Source organism: Microtus ochrogaster, chromosome 17 (genome assembly GCF_000317375.1).
Source record: "Microtus ochrogaster isolate Prairie Vole_2 chromosome 17, MicOch1.0, whole genome shotgun sequence".
Classification (NCBI taxonomy): Eukaryota; Metazoa; Chordata; class Mammalia; order Rodentia; family Cricetidae; genus Microtus; species Microtus ochrogaster.
Genome location: NC_022019.1, coordinates 15,512,441 through 15,527,597, shown reverse-complemented (window position 1 = coordinate 15,527,597; position 15,157 = coordinate 15,512,441). Strand labels below are relative to the sequence as shown.

General features: G+C 43.8%; 1 protein-coding gene across 1 annotated transcript in view; it reads left to right on the top strand.

The window, feature by feature from the left end:
* Nucleotides 1–2,282: 2,282 nt before the first annotated feature.
* The window catches only part of Wdfy2 (WD repeat and FYVE domain containing 2), a 153,964-nt gene continuing 141,089 nt past the window's right edge, over nt 2,283–15,157 (top strand). The window contains exon 1 of the mRNA XM_013349268.2: nt 2,283–2,393. The gene's annotated coding sequence lies outside the window, so the exon portion shown is untranslated. The remainder of the gene's footprint in view (nt 2,394–15,157) is intronic.

Here is a 15,157-nt window from a genome sequence, read left to right as displayed (position 1 = left end):
TCATTTCATGTGCTTGAATGCTTTGCCTTTATGTGTATCTGTGTACCATGTGAGTGCCTGGTGCCTACGGATGCCACAAAGGGCATCAGATTCCTGGGAACTGGAGCTATAGAAGATTGTGAGTGATGATGTGGATACTGAGACTCAGACCCGGGTCCTCTGGAAGAGCAGCCAGTGTGCTTAGCTGTTGAGCCATCTTCCCAGTCCCACAAGTTGCTCTTTTTAAATCACCATTAATAGTTATAAATATTATGTATCTCTTGATAAAGTATTGGTATATACTACATTATACACATGTGAGGAGCATGCTAGGGCTCTAACCCAGGACCTCATTTACGCTAGGAAAATATCACTGAGTTATATAGTTATCCCTGTACTTTTTGTGAGCTACAGGAGAACTGAGTATTTGTCAACATGTCATGTCAATTAGTAGGAGAATTCAAATGTACATATGAAAATATCATTGCCAAGCTATGCTGAGAACTGTAGCGGAGACTGTGGAATAAAATCTTCAGAACTGACACTCACTTCTCCAGCTGCTGGGAGTGGTGGCTTCACAACCTCTAGCTAACTCTGACTAGAATTGTCCTCACCCAGCAGCTGCCTTCCTTAGCCTGATGGTGCCTGCCTGAAAGCAGGCTCTCTCTGATGACTTGATAAAGACTGCAGGGTAATTGAGGTCTGAAGTTCCCCACTTGAAGCAGGCTAACTCCTCCCATCTCTGGAACACCCTGTGGGGCCACTTGACCTTTATTGCAACTGTCATGGTTTCATTTCCCACTCTCCCCAGCCCACAGGCCTCATGCTCCAGTAAATAGTGACCACAGAAGCTTTAGAAGATATTTCCTGAACACAGACATCTGTCTTGGAGTCTGATTTCTGTGAGAACCCAGATGAAATGGCACCAAATGCTTCCATAGTCAAAGCCTGCTGGGTGCATTGGACTGTGGAGCAGGAAGATTGACATGAGTCTGAGGCCAGCCTTGGATACATACAAGACTGTCTCAGTAATCATAGCAATAAATCCAAGAGATCCAGGTCTTGTTTTTGTTACTGTTACCATATTGTGTCACTTTTCTCAACTGCCTTCAGTAGGGTTGGACTAGCCCTTCAGAACAACCCATGTTCCCAAAAGTCTGATAGAAGCCACAAGGACTCAACCATTGCTCCTCCTCCTCTTCTTCTCTGGTTTATTTGAGACAAAGTTTCACCGCATAGCCTTGGCTGTCCTGGAATTCACTCTGTAGACTATTGCAGAATATTTGTTTAACGATGTAAAGGGTGTGTTGAATTTGTTTAATTATGTAAAGGTGTATTGCTGTTTTACCTTACCTGCCTACGGCGCCTGATTGGTCTAATAAAAAGCTGAATAGTCAATAAGGAGAGAGGAGGTATAGGCTGGACTTCCGGGCAGGGACAGTAAGTAAGAAGAGGAATTCATTTAGGTTCCGCTTAAGAAAGGAAAGAGGCGCCAGGGGCCAGTCAGACAGACATGAAGGAGGCAGGAAAGTTGGATACAGAATGAAAGAAAGGCAAAAAGCCCCAGAGGCAAATCACAGATGAATAAAAACAGGCTAAATTAAGTTAAAAGAGCTAGTGGGACAAGCCTAAGCTAAGGCCGAGCATTCATAATTAATAATAAGTCTCCATGTCTTTTTGGGAACTGGTTGGTGGCCTGAAGAAAATTCCAACTACAGTAGACCACGCTGGCCTCTGACTCATAGAGATGTTCCTGCCTCTGCCTCCAGAGTGCTGGGATTAAAGGTGTGTGCCACCACCTCCTGGCAATCACTGCTTTTTTAAATATTAGTACTATCTACTGAAAGAACTAGTGTCAAAACTCAGTCAACTGGATTATTTCCTACATCAATTACTAACTTGCTTTGTAATAAGAAATAGACTTCCTGTGTATCTCTTTTTTAAAAGGAGAAGCTTTTTTGACTTGTCCGCGTTCTGATTTCTACACCCATTCCCCCTCCCATCTTTCAGTTCCCTTCTCTGTGCTCATAGGCAGAAACCAGGAAATTCTACTCACTGCCTGTGACAGCTAACCTTGGTTGTCAACTCGATGACCTGGGTGTTCCTGTAGGGGATTTCTTGATGAGATTACTTAAAGCTAGATGGCCCACTCTTAATGTGGTGACACCTTCTGGTGCATCCCAAATAAAAGGACACGGGAAGGACACTTTGCTTTTTGCTTGCTTGCCCTCACTCTCGCTGGGACATTCACCTATCCTCTTGCTGAGGGGTACCTTCCCTATTATTCAATCCCACTTCTTCAGGATTCCAGTGTAGACTGAAGACCAGCAGCTCTCCAGGAATCCCTATGGCCTTCAGCACCAGACTGGAGCTGCTGAGACATTGGGACAGCCTCTTGGACAAAGAAATATCAGGTAGGTCAGAGTCAAACACTACTACACTAATAGTCCTAATTGATGAATTTGAAAAGGATGACAGGGACACCTTTAAAATAATTTGATAAAGATAATAGAAAAATCATACCCAGCCTAGCAGTGGTGGCACATACCTTTAAACCCAGTAGTCGGGAGGCAGGGGCAGGCGGAGCTCATTGAGTTTGAGGCCAGTCTGGTCTACAGAGTAAGTTCCAGGACAACCAAGACTACATATTGAAACCCTGTCTCAAAAAAAGCAAAAACAACAACAACAAAAAATCAAATCATAAACAATTTACTAAATAAACTATATCCAACTAAGTATGACATGTGACTTCCTGCTTACGGTCTCAAGTCCCAGGCATTGTGATTAGGTAATAACCATTGCAAAAACCACTGAAACACCTGCATTAATCTTCTTGATAGGTCACATAAGAGAAATTAAACCCTCCAAAAGAGGCACATTGCCAGCTATTGCTACTGACTAGAATACTGTTCAGGGCATGATGATGATGATGATGGTGATAATGATGATGATGTGGGTTTCTTTTGCTATTATTTTTGCCTGCTTGCATGTTTTGTGTTGAGGTAGGATCTCTGGTAGCTCATGCTAGCCCTGAACTTGGGATCCTCCTGCCTCCACTCCTCAAGTGTCTGCCACCACACCCAGTTTGGTTTTGTTTTACAGTGGTAAGCAGGAATTGGATCCCGTCCTAAAGTGGCAAAGACATGTGAAGAAAACATGTTCTTTGTTTCTCTGCATGTGTCGCTCCACTGCTTGGAACCCTGTCCAACCACCTCCGGATCTGGTTAGTACCTGCTCCCTTCTCACCCTCAAAAGTCTCAGCTGAGGACAATGAGGGACCCTGTACAGTACTCCACAAAGGCCCTAGCCAATAGGATAAGAACAGCCAAGGATGTTTAAGCAGTGACTCTGAATGGGAGCTTTAATATTTTAATAGATGATTTTTTAAAATATTTTAATACTTTTAATTATTTGTGTATATGTGTGCAGATGTCTGTAGAGGCCACAGGTCTGGGATTTCCCTGAAACTCAGGTTCTAGGTGGCTGTGAGCCAAACATATTGGTGATGGGACTCAGACTTCAGTCCTCTGCAAAAGCAGTGTTCTGGTTAGTTGTCAGTTTGACACAAGTTAGGCTCATCAGGGAAGATGGAACATTTTTCCAACATAATATTTGTATTAATTCTTTGGGCATTTCAAATCATATACCCCTATCACATTTGCTTCCCAGTCCTTCCCTGTTCATCCTCCCCTCATCCCCAATGCCTTTGTGACTCCCTGCCCCCCAGCAAAATAGAAAAAATAGTCCAATTTGTGGTATCTATGTACTCACTGGAGCACGGACAAACTCTCAGCAGCCTGCCCCTTCAATAGGGCTGAGTCCTTTCACTCCTGCAAACAGCCAGAAGCCATCTGCTGTGGAGAGAGATACTTCAGCACCCTATCACAGTTTACTACTTGCGGGGCAGGATTAGGGTGGAGGTAGGCATTGTCACAGAAGTCTTCCACGTCCCTCTTTCTCAACTGTGCGTCTGCAGTCATCGATATCACTGCCAAAGTCGCTTATTTGCTGTTTTCTGTCCGCGGGAGCACGGATAATGGGCTTTTACATGGTTTCTCGCATCAGCACAGGGAACAAACTCGGCAACTGGACTCCGGGCTGCAATATGACCACAGACCTTGTCAAAGGCCTCCAATGCAGATGGGGTCATGGACCTCAACATGGCTTCAGGCTGCAACATAGACCACAGAAATCTACCCGACCTTCAGGGGCAACACAGGCCAGAAGATGGAATATTAATTGAGACGTTGCTCCATTAGATTGACCCAAAAACAAGTCTGTCGGGTAATTTCTTAATGCGGGAGGGCCCAGCCTGTTATGCATGGTGCCATTCCATGCCGGAGGTCCTTCCTGAGAGGTATCAGAAAGCAGACTGAACAATTCATGAGCCAGTAAGAAACACCCCTCCACACAGTCTGCACGAGCTCCTGCCAGACCTCTTGCCTTAGCTTCTCTCAACGAGGGAGTATGCCCCCGGAGGGTGTAAAGCTGAAATAAAGCCTTTTCTCCCCAGGTTTGCTTTTGGTGGTTGTGTTTACCGCAACAATAGAAAGCAAACATAGACAAGCAGTATGCTTTTAACAGCTGAGTCCCTTTTCCAACCTATGACTAGATGGATGTCATTTTCCATGCTTGGGATCCAGCCTAGGTCTTGTAGGTCTCAGTAAGCTCCCTAACCCTTGAGCTACACTCCCAGTCCCACAAAAGAAATCTTTAGACAAGCAAAGGCACCACCTACCTTTCAAGGTTTAAGGCATCCGAGAGGCAAGTTGGGGCAGGGGCAGGGGAGAGGGACAACAGTGGGGGGACAAGGGAGGGACAGGCAGAGGGACAGGGTTGTGCCTGGGGCTCTGTACTCACTTAGATGGCTGTGTTTGGACATTTTTGGAGGGCAGATGTTTGATTGCTAGGGGCACTCATGCTAGGCTCTCTTGCCCTGTTCTAAACTGTTTGTGTATTAGATCTTGATTTCTATTTTAAAAAGCAAAAGCAAAAATGCTTCATTTAATCGAATAAAAATTCGATTAAAACTATCACCCCTCCCTCCCATCCTATAAAATTAGAATCACCTTTTGAGGAAAAAAGATTAAAAATTTTTAGGGTGACCTTTTTTCAGAATACATATTTATCTGATGCTATAAAACTTAGTATGGTTACAGCTTCCACTGTGTCAGAGTAAGGGAAATAGTGTTGGGCCCAGCAAACTGTTCGGCTAACATCTTTCTGGAAAAATAAAATCAGCGTTCGATCAAGTTTAGACAAGACATTCCCTTTTGGTAGGTGTTTGGTTGCTGTGAGGCATTCATGCTAGGCTTTCTGGCCCAGTTCTAAGTTGTTTGCAATCACCTCCCGCCTCCCCAGGGGCTGTGGAGTGAGTCATCAACTTTTCTTCCAGAACACTATTAAATGACTCTGCAGTCTGCACGTCTACTGCTGTGGGAGCAGAGACTCAGTGGGCGTTATTTCCAGCGAGGCTAAGGCAGGGAGCAAGGCCACACCACTGGAACAAAGTTGAAAACGGGTTCTAAGGGCTGGAGGAGTCAGGCTAAAACAGGAAAGGTGGATTTGAAAGTAGGCGCGAAGCCATCATTTCTCTGAATCTGGAAGCGGTAAGTGTCACCCTTGCTGAGCAAATGACTCCAAGCAACTTCTTTCCGTCTTAGTCTCTCTCAGGTGCCTGTGAAGGATATACACGTGGGAAACAGCGTTGTCCAAATTCCAGCTTGATGACGTTCTTTCCATTTAGTTTTAATTTCAGGAAACATCAGTGTCGAACATAAAAACATCATTCATGGGCCTGGAGAGATGGCTCAGTGATTAAGAGCACTGACAGCTTGTCCGGAGGTCCTAGGTTCAATTCCCAACACCCACATGGCAGCTCACAAACTGTCTGTAACTCCAGGATCTGACACCCTCACACAGGCATGCATGCAGGCAAAGAAGCAATGCACATAAAATAAAAATAAATGAATTATTTAAGAACCATCATCTATAGTGAAAATCAAACCTTTGTCGGAAGACACACATGAGATGGGAGATGGAAAAACACCTAGCACCTCCTTGAATTCATTCTACACTGCTGTCAGTCCTTCCTGGGCAGGGGTGAGGGATACAGCAGAGAAGTAAACAAATCTCAACCCTATCCTATGCAAAGTCTATTGCATATAGTATGACACACACACACTAATAATAATAATGATAAAATAAAAATAATAATGATGATGATAAATTAAACAAAGTGAAAAGGAAACACGATAAAACAAACTTAAATCTTAAAAAAAAAGAAGAAAAGGAAAGTTGGTACCCGAGCGAGGCTCTGAAGGTCTGACTGTGAAGAGAAAGAGTGCTCCAGGCAGAAGGAAAAGCACAAGGACCCTGGCATGGCTCGAGGATGGCTCAGAGTCCCACCTGCATAATGGAAAAAAGGGGCCACATTCTGAAATCAACTCACAGTAAAGCACACTGATGGACAACAGATTTCATAATCATTAAGAGCACTGTGAAGGCCAGGCAGCGATGATGCACACCTTTAACCCCAATGCTCAGGATTGATTAAGGTATTGTGTTTGTGCAGCTCACGTAAAAATGTAATGTATAATTAAGAAATATAGGTTAATAGATAATCATCTATAATAGTCAAGCTTCTAGTCATGTTAGGTTTTCTAGATATATAGAGATATATTTCAGTTAGATAGGTATTCTTCAAATCTTTCAGAGACCTTCAGAATATGACATTTAAATGTTTTAAAAATTTAGAACTTTTCCTGACAATGAGACACATCTGCTCCTGGCAGCACCATTTACTTCAAGAGGAAGATGGGCACTGAAGAGACTCCTTATAGAATTTGCTAGCCATTTGGGCAAGAAACTGCTCTTGCCTGGACTGTTTGATGTTATCCTGTATGAACTGAACATGCAGGACCCACAGAAAAATGACTGCTGAACTTGCCTAATGGTGAGCTGGTCCTTCAGGATGCCTGCTTCATGAAAGAGTTTGCCAGACATTCTTCAGGACAAATAAGAAAGTGATTGACAAACTGCCAACATAGGAAAAAACTGTCTTTGAAATTTCCTGCTTCATGGAAAAATCTGCCAGATATTATGGGCTGAAGATGGATGTTCCAACGATACAGAAGAACTTTGGGTGACTGTCCAGGTAGCGAGATGTCTCTGTCAATTTTAGAATTTTGGGAGTTGCTTACAATGCACTTCCTGTTAACTTAGGTAATATTATCCTTCTGGGGTCTTTGATGGAGTTGAAGACTAGATAGTTATAGTTAGTTTTCCTTAGTTATGATAAGAGAATAAGTAGATATAAATATGGTAACTATAATTCTTGCTTCATACCTGTTTTGTTATATGTAATTTTACTAGAATAAAGTTAAAACCTTCCCTTTTATTTAAACAGTAAAGGGAAATGGTGTGGGAAGCCCTTCTGTATATGTGTTGCTTTTATTGGCTAATGAATAAAAAAATCTGTTTTCAGCCTGTGGCTTAGTAGAGTAGAGCTAGGCAGGAAAGCTAAACTGAATGCTAGGAGAAAGAAGGCAGAGTCAGTGAGACGCCATGTAGCAGCCAGAGACAGATGTCAGACTGAACCTTGCCGGTAAGCCACAGCCACATGGCTATACACAGATTAATATAAATGGGTTAAATTAAGATGTAAGAGCTAGCCAATAAGAATCTAGGTCTAATAGGCCAAGCAGTGATTTAATTAATACAGTTTCTATGTGGTTATTTCGGGGCTGAGCAGCCAGGAACAAACAAGCACCCTCCTACAACACTACCCAGTCTCAGGTGTTTTGGTAGAGTAACCAAAAAAGAAAAAGACAGTGCTTTAAATAATATAAAATATCTTGGGGGTAACTTTAACCAAGCAAGTAAAAGATAAAACAAAACAAAACTTTAAGATTTTAAAGAAAGAAATTGAAAATGATATCAGAATTCCAAGTTCATGAATCAGTAGATTAATTTAGTGAAAATGGAAAACTACAGTAGAAGCTTCTTAAAAGATATACATATATGGAAGATATCTAAATGGAGTCATCAAATGACTTCAAAAAGTCTCAACTGAACATCTCTTTCCACCAAGCAACACCTCTGTTGCCAGGAATAGGTTATATCTAATTGAATTGTTGGCCAAAGAGGCCCCATGGAAACCCCAAACAACCGAGGCTATTGCCAAGCCTGTTTGTTGATCTCCACCAACTAATGGTAAGGCCCTGTTGTTGAAGATGATACTTCACATATTTTGTTGAACATGAAAAAGATGAGCTGGTGCCTTCCTAGAGATTTCTACCCATTAACTAGGATTTATGGTGATAGAAGACACTCAATATCCTCCACTGACTTTTACATGAGGGCACATTCTGGACCACACATATGCAAGTATATCACTCACACAGAAGCCAACTTTTGGAAGGCTCTCACTCCCAAAAGCTATTAACAAGTTGACCAGCGGTATGATGGGTGTTAGCAAGTCAGTGTGAAAGCAGCAGATTCTCTCATTCCGTTTCCTCGTAGAAAACGAGGAAGGGCATCCTTGGTAGATTCAAACCACAGCTGGAGGCCTTATGAGTTTTCAGCATCAGGGAAGCCAGTCCTTCTTCTTCCAGGCACCGAGGAGGCAGCAGCGAGTCAGCCGGAGGTCTCCTGCTCCCGTGGACTGGAAGTGGGTCTCCACTGATGGCACAGCAAAGTTTCCTCTACACAGGTGAAGCAGACAACCCATTTCGACTTCTGCAAATCCCTGTCATTACAGCGCATGCTTGTATCTCTCACAGTATTTATACCACAAATATTTATTGAGTAGCTTCTGTTAACAGACTCTGGCAAGTGCTGGGCATTCTGATGTAAATTAACTCTCAGGCTCAGCACTTGCAAGACTTGTGGGAACACAGCCTCGCGGACAAATCTCAGATCAACATATGCGGTGCAACGGTGGGAAAGGTCCATCAAGCACCCAAGGTGCAGATATAACACACAGAAGGGACTGGTTGACGCCTTCTAGGGCGATATCTTGGTTTGGGTTTGAACGGTTAAAGAATGTTTCACAGGCGAACAGAAGGGAGTGAAAGTGGCATTCAGAGAGGCACAGAGGCCAGACAGAGGCAGGCACAGTCCAGGAGCTGTAAACTGATAGTGACAGAACACAATGTACAAGGTACTCTGGAGGCAGGAAATTGCTGGGGTTTCCAGCCAAAGGTGTCTGTTTTCTTTGTGAGATAAGAGAGAGGTTTTCAGAATGAAGCAGGCACAGGCTCAGTCGGAAATCTGAGGCTTAGATGAGCTGCAGAAATGTCCGTAAGATGAGGAATGGGGCAAATCTGAGAAAGGCTTACAGAGGCCTTGTAGGACAGATGATGATCCTACATAAAAGACCAAAAGTTATGGAAAGAGCTAAAGACAGAAATTGTTGCCGGATGCAGTGGCACATACCTTTCCGAATGAGTTATTAACTTTTTTTAACATGCATTGGTGTTTTGCCTGCATATCTGTCTGTTGAGGATGTTGGATCCCTTGGAACCAGAGTTGGACAGCTGTGAGCTGCTGTGTGGGTGTTGGGAATTGAACCAGGGTCTTCGGAAAGAGCAGCTGGTCCTCTTAACCACTGAGCCATCTCTCCAGCCCCACGGCACATGCCTCTAATCCCAGCACTCAGGAGGCCGAGGTAGAAGGGTATCTGTGAGTTTGAGGCCAACCTGGTCTACGAAGTGAGTTTCATGACAGCTGCAAAGTGAGACCCTGTCTCAAAAAAAACAAACAAACAAGAAAAAATTATTGTAAAGTCAGGTGGATCTCTAAGTACTGGTCTAAGCCTAGTCTACAGAGTGAGTTTCACACAGAGAAGCCCTGTCTCAAAGAGAAAAAAGAAAAGAAAAGAAAACAAAGAAAGAAAGAAAGAAGAAAGGAAGGAAGGAAGAAGGAAATTAGCAGAAACAAGTGAGAAGCAGGACTGTATGTGCCAAGCTACATTTTATGTAAAGACCACAAGAGAAAAATTACCATTTCCTTATATACATAAGGCCCCTCTGGCAGGGTGCATAGGAATGTGACTACTTCGTGCCCATGATGACATTCTGGGGCTGAGGAAGGAGGAGCTGGGAGATTATACTGTATAGACCTTTGAATTAGCATAGAACCCTAACTACCACCCTAACATGTCTATAATCCCAAGTAAACTATTGTAAAGGAATTCTCTAAAATCTTTGAAGTAAAATACTTTAAAGAATAATATGGCAATAGTGGGAAGTAACATTTAAAAGAATGTCTGGAGGTATTAGGAAGTAAAATAATCACATTTTGACCTCCTGGTTGTATTTCTTGAAGATCATATGCTTAAGCCTAAACTGGACAGAGGTGAAGGGAAATATTCATTTCCATTAGGGGTTCCTATCAGGGTAAGGTAAGTTGGTTGAGCCATGGGAGCTAGAATATAAAAATATCTTTGGAAAAAAACGAAGGACACACAGGCGTGTGTACAGGCACAACCAGGCCTGCTAACTGCTCTGAGATAACACGCCTCAAGCCACTCCCTCCTCCATAGTAGCCACATTGCTTTGGTTACAGAGAAGCAACATCTCATAAAGATTTCTAATCACTTTATTGCATCTGTTGATGCAAAAGTCATATAAGGTGAGTTTATATCCTCCCTAAAGGATCTAGGGAATTCAAACACTCTAATTATTATATCACAGATTAGCAACTAATAAACCAACTGGCTTTGTGTGTGGATTGTTGAATAAAAAACATCATCATGTAGTCGTGCCTCTTTTTTTTTTTTTCAAAAACAATATTCTGGGTGTTGTTCAGCAATGAGCCAATGAAGTGTTGTGATAGGCCAGATACTGTCAAGCCAAGGAAGACTAAATCATGGTGTCCCTATTGTCCTGGACCACAGGTAGCTATAAAGAGTAAACTAAAATCAACTAGGAGGCCGAGAGATGGCTCAGCCAGCAAAATGTTTGCCTTGTAAGCAGAAGGACCTGACTTGGATCTTCAGAATTTAAGTTTTAAAAAGCTGGGCATTACAATGGGGAGACTGAGACAGGCAGAATCCTGGGGCTTACTGGTAAGCCAGTATAGCTACTTAGGGAAATTCAGGCCAGTAGACAACTCTGCCTTTAAAAAAGAAAGAAAGATAGCTGGGCGATGGTGGCACTCGCCTTTAATCCCAGCTCTTGGGAGGCAGAGGCAGGCGGATCTCTGTGAGTTCAAGGCCAGCCTGGTCTACAAGAAAGCATTCCAGGACAGGCTCCAAAGCTACACAGAGAAATCCTATGTCAAAAAACCACAAAAAAACCCAAAAAACAAAAAGGAAGGAAGGAAGGAAGGAAGGAAGGAAGGAAGGAAGGAAGGAAGGAAGGAGGAAGTGAAGAAGGAAGAAAGAAAAGAAAGGGACCAGCACCTGAGGAACAATGCCTGAAACCAACCTCTGGCCTTTAGATGCACATACCTGTACACATCACACACACACACACACACACACACACACACACACACACGCACACGAGAATAGAATGTGATTCATCTGTGGAATTCCGTGGCAATCAAGAGAAGGCAGGGAGTAACTCAGAATGCTTTGTGGAGAAGCAAGTATGTAAACCAGTGTAAACCCTAGCTTAAATGAGGAGCTGAAGTTAGGGTGGGGAAGACATTCCACCTAGAGGTGCAACTTTGTAGAGGTAGAAAGTTTGCAGGCAGTGCTCCGGGTTTGACCTTCAGCACAAAAAGAAGGAAAGAACAAAAGACAATTCAACCAGAGGACTCTGTGCCCAAAGGCAATGAAGTACAGATGACACATGAGACAGTCTGGGCCCACACCTTTAGCGGGTGTATTTTTCATGAATTGACAAGAATTCGTCATGGGAAGCAGGTTGGGACAGGTTACAAAGTATCTAATGTGTCTGCCTAACAAGTTTGGACTTCACCTTGTCTGCAAGACTGTCTTCTCAGTGGACACCTGGAGACCCCTACCTTTCCCAAACACCTTTCAAGCAGTCTGTCCTTCTGTCAGCTTCCCTGGTCTTGGAAGGTGGTTTGAAAAGTTGCAAACTTGCTGTTTTCCCTATTCTTCCTATTGATTTGTTTGTTTTAAGAGTCTCATGCATCCCAGGCTGGTCTCAAATTAACTATGCATCTAAGGATGGCCTTGAATCTCTGATCTTCCTACTTCCACCTGAGTGGCAAGATTATAAGTGAGCCCTGATGTTGGAATTTAATCCATGGCCTCCTGCACGCTAGGCAAGCACTCGAGCAGCTGAGCTACTTACCCAGCCTTACTTCCTCGTCTAGTAATCAAAATCTGATGTCTGTCACTATTATTTTCCTTTGATAAACCATTTAGCAGCATTTCCCTGCGGCAAGGACTGGGGTCAGAGCTTTATAGACTTATTCTGTCCTCAAAAACACCCCTGGGGGATTGTGTTATATTCCAGATTCTTGCTAACAGTAGGTAAGTGGATGGAAAAGAGGACAGGATTGCCCCAAGGAAAGGCTGAGAAGGGTTGTTGTCCATAGGAGGATAGAACCATTGGAGGCATCTGTACCCAGGCCATGAGGAGCGGGGAGGGAGAGAGGATGAGAAGAGAGAGAAGGGTTAAAAGAGGAGCCACAGACCAAGAGGTCAAGAGAGGAACAAGGAGCCAAGAAAGTATGCAGATGAAATGGCTAGGTTATATAGGAGAAAAAAGAAGCTGGGGGAAGAGAAAAGAAACGGGGCTGGAGAGGTAGGAAGGGGGCTGGGTATGACTGCCAGGAAGACTGTGACAGGTACTGTAGGGACTGGGGAAGCCTAGAGGCTAGCATAGACCTTGATATAGCACAGGCTCACTTTAATTGAAGAGCCCTACAGCCCTTTTGACAGAGATAAGAGAATGATGCCTTCCAGCAGGTGGGAACTATCTTCTTAAGTCCCTGGGGAATGCTGGCTTTTGTCTAAGTACCAGACTTTGGGAAAAGGAATTTCTTGGGGCCTGACAGTAGCTTATTTGGAACTAGACTTGTAGAACATGCTTAGGCAACTCAGAGCACCCACTGGAAAGCAGAGGACTAGAAACAGGCGGGGCCCAAGAGAAGAGGCAGCGCCTGAAGGTCAGACCCTATTTCAGTGACAATTTATGCATTTTATTTCAGTGGCTTTGTGGTCGAGACAGAGTTTACCTCTACAGCAGTCTGGCCTTGAACTTGCTATGTGACCCAGGGTAATCTTGAGCCTTCGGTCCTCCAGCCTCCTGCACAAGCGCGAGCCTGTGGACTAGCTGCCAGAAGCAGAGAGAACAGCTTGGTCCATTCCAGTCGGAAAGGCTATTCAGACAGCAATGTGATGAGCACTTGCTATACACATCCTTTCTTGACCGTGGGCGTGGATGAGAGAAGAGACTTAGGGTAGGCCGACAGGTTACCCAGGTAACTTGGTTAGAGGGTGGCAGGGCTGGAATTGGGGTCCAAGCCAGGTTATCTGCAAACAATCCATGCTGTTGTGCAATAGGTGATGTTGCTCTGGCTAACTGTTTCCACTGTATTCCACAACCCCCACAGAGGATGGCTCCATCATTCTGTTTATAGTACAGTCTCCGACCTGACCCTCTTGCCTTGTCTCACTTCCCTTCATTTTCCACCCTGTTGCTAAGATATGATTTTTAAAAGTATGATTTTTTTCATGTCAGCATCTTGTACAAAAATCAGTGCCTCGACCCCTTGAAGAAACTTGTATGACTAACAACATCTCATACTGATCACCCCCTCTATAATGAGTCAAGGGATGGGTTGCGAAGACACATCATTTACAGTGTACCACCTTATACTTATTAATGGTGACTAACACTTGCATTTGTGTGCGACTTACCAAGGTCACAGAGCTGTCTTCTGCCAACTTTATAATTCAAATGAGACGGCAACATCTATAAGGGTGCATATGTCGTTGTTGTTATGATTGTTTTGTCTCTTTAAGAGACAAGCCAAGCCTACTCCCTTCCTGCCTGCAGCCTCAGACCCTGACCCTCTCCTCTTCTTTCCTGTCCCCTCTCTGGGAGAGACTCTCTCTCTCTCTCTCTTTTCTCTCACCCCCTTCTCCCCTTTTTCCTTCCCCTCCATAACTCAACTAATAAATATCCAATTCTATTTTGTACAATATGCCTGTCTGTGTGCCTCCCACCCGCTGCCTGCTCACCCTGCTCGCTGGCCTCTGCCACCACGTGGCTGGGGACCAACCACCTTGGTTTGTGGACCTGCTACCACTGGGACCCCACAGCAAGCTGCTGGGGACTCACTGCAAATTTATAACAGTCATCAAATCCCAGAACCGTTTAGAACAGCAATTCTCAACCTGTGGTTCATGACCCCCCCAAAGACCATCAGAAAACACAGATATTTACATTATGCTTTTACATGACAGTAGGAAAATGACAGTTATGAAGTAGCAATGAAAATAATTTCATGGTTGGGGATCACCACAACCATATTAAAGGGTAGCAGCCTCAGGAAGGTTGAGAACTGTGAGTTATCATCGTCCTCATTAGTATTTTCAGAATGAAGCTCACTGGCTAGTTCATTATCGGCTTGTCTGAAATCTCCTACTGCTTCCTACATTTCCTGGCTGTAGATCCCATACCTAACCAGGAGGAGATATACTAAAGGACTACTAATAGTAATCATTATCTTCTTGTTTTGGAAATATTTGATTCCTTACCTCCACAACTGTTACTGAATTAATTAATTGACTGATTAATTAATTTATTTGTTTTAAGCTCTGGGGCTGGAACCCAGGGCCTTGTATGAGTTAGCTAAGTGCCTGCCACTGAGCCGGTAGCTTCAGATCCTGCTAACTAAGGGAAAGCAGCGGTAAAGTGGACAGTTTCCCCAAATGTAAGATGAGAAGGTGCTGGGGTGTGCTCCCCTCTTTTGACTAGGGATAAGAACGGAAACATGGATGTAAACTGGTGACTGCCATTTCTTCTCTCCCTTGCTGGTGTCCTGGGCTCCAGTGGAAGTTTGGAGGGCTGTCTCTTCAGTTTGCAATGCCAGTGCAGGCCACACCTATAACGGAGAACACAGTTTGGTAAAAAAGACTTTCAGAAAAATTAATAAAATCCAGAACTTATACAAGGGGATGCTTATGTAAGCTCTGGTCATTTCATAGTACCAAGAGTTAAAAAAGAAGCCGGGCGGTGGTGGCGCA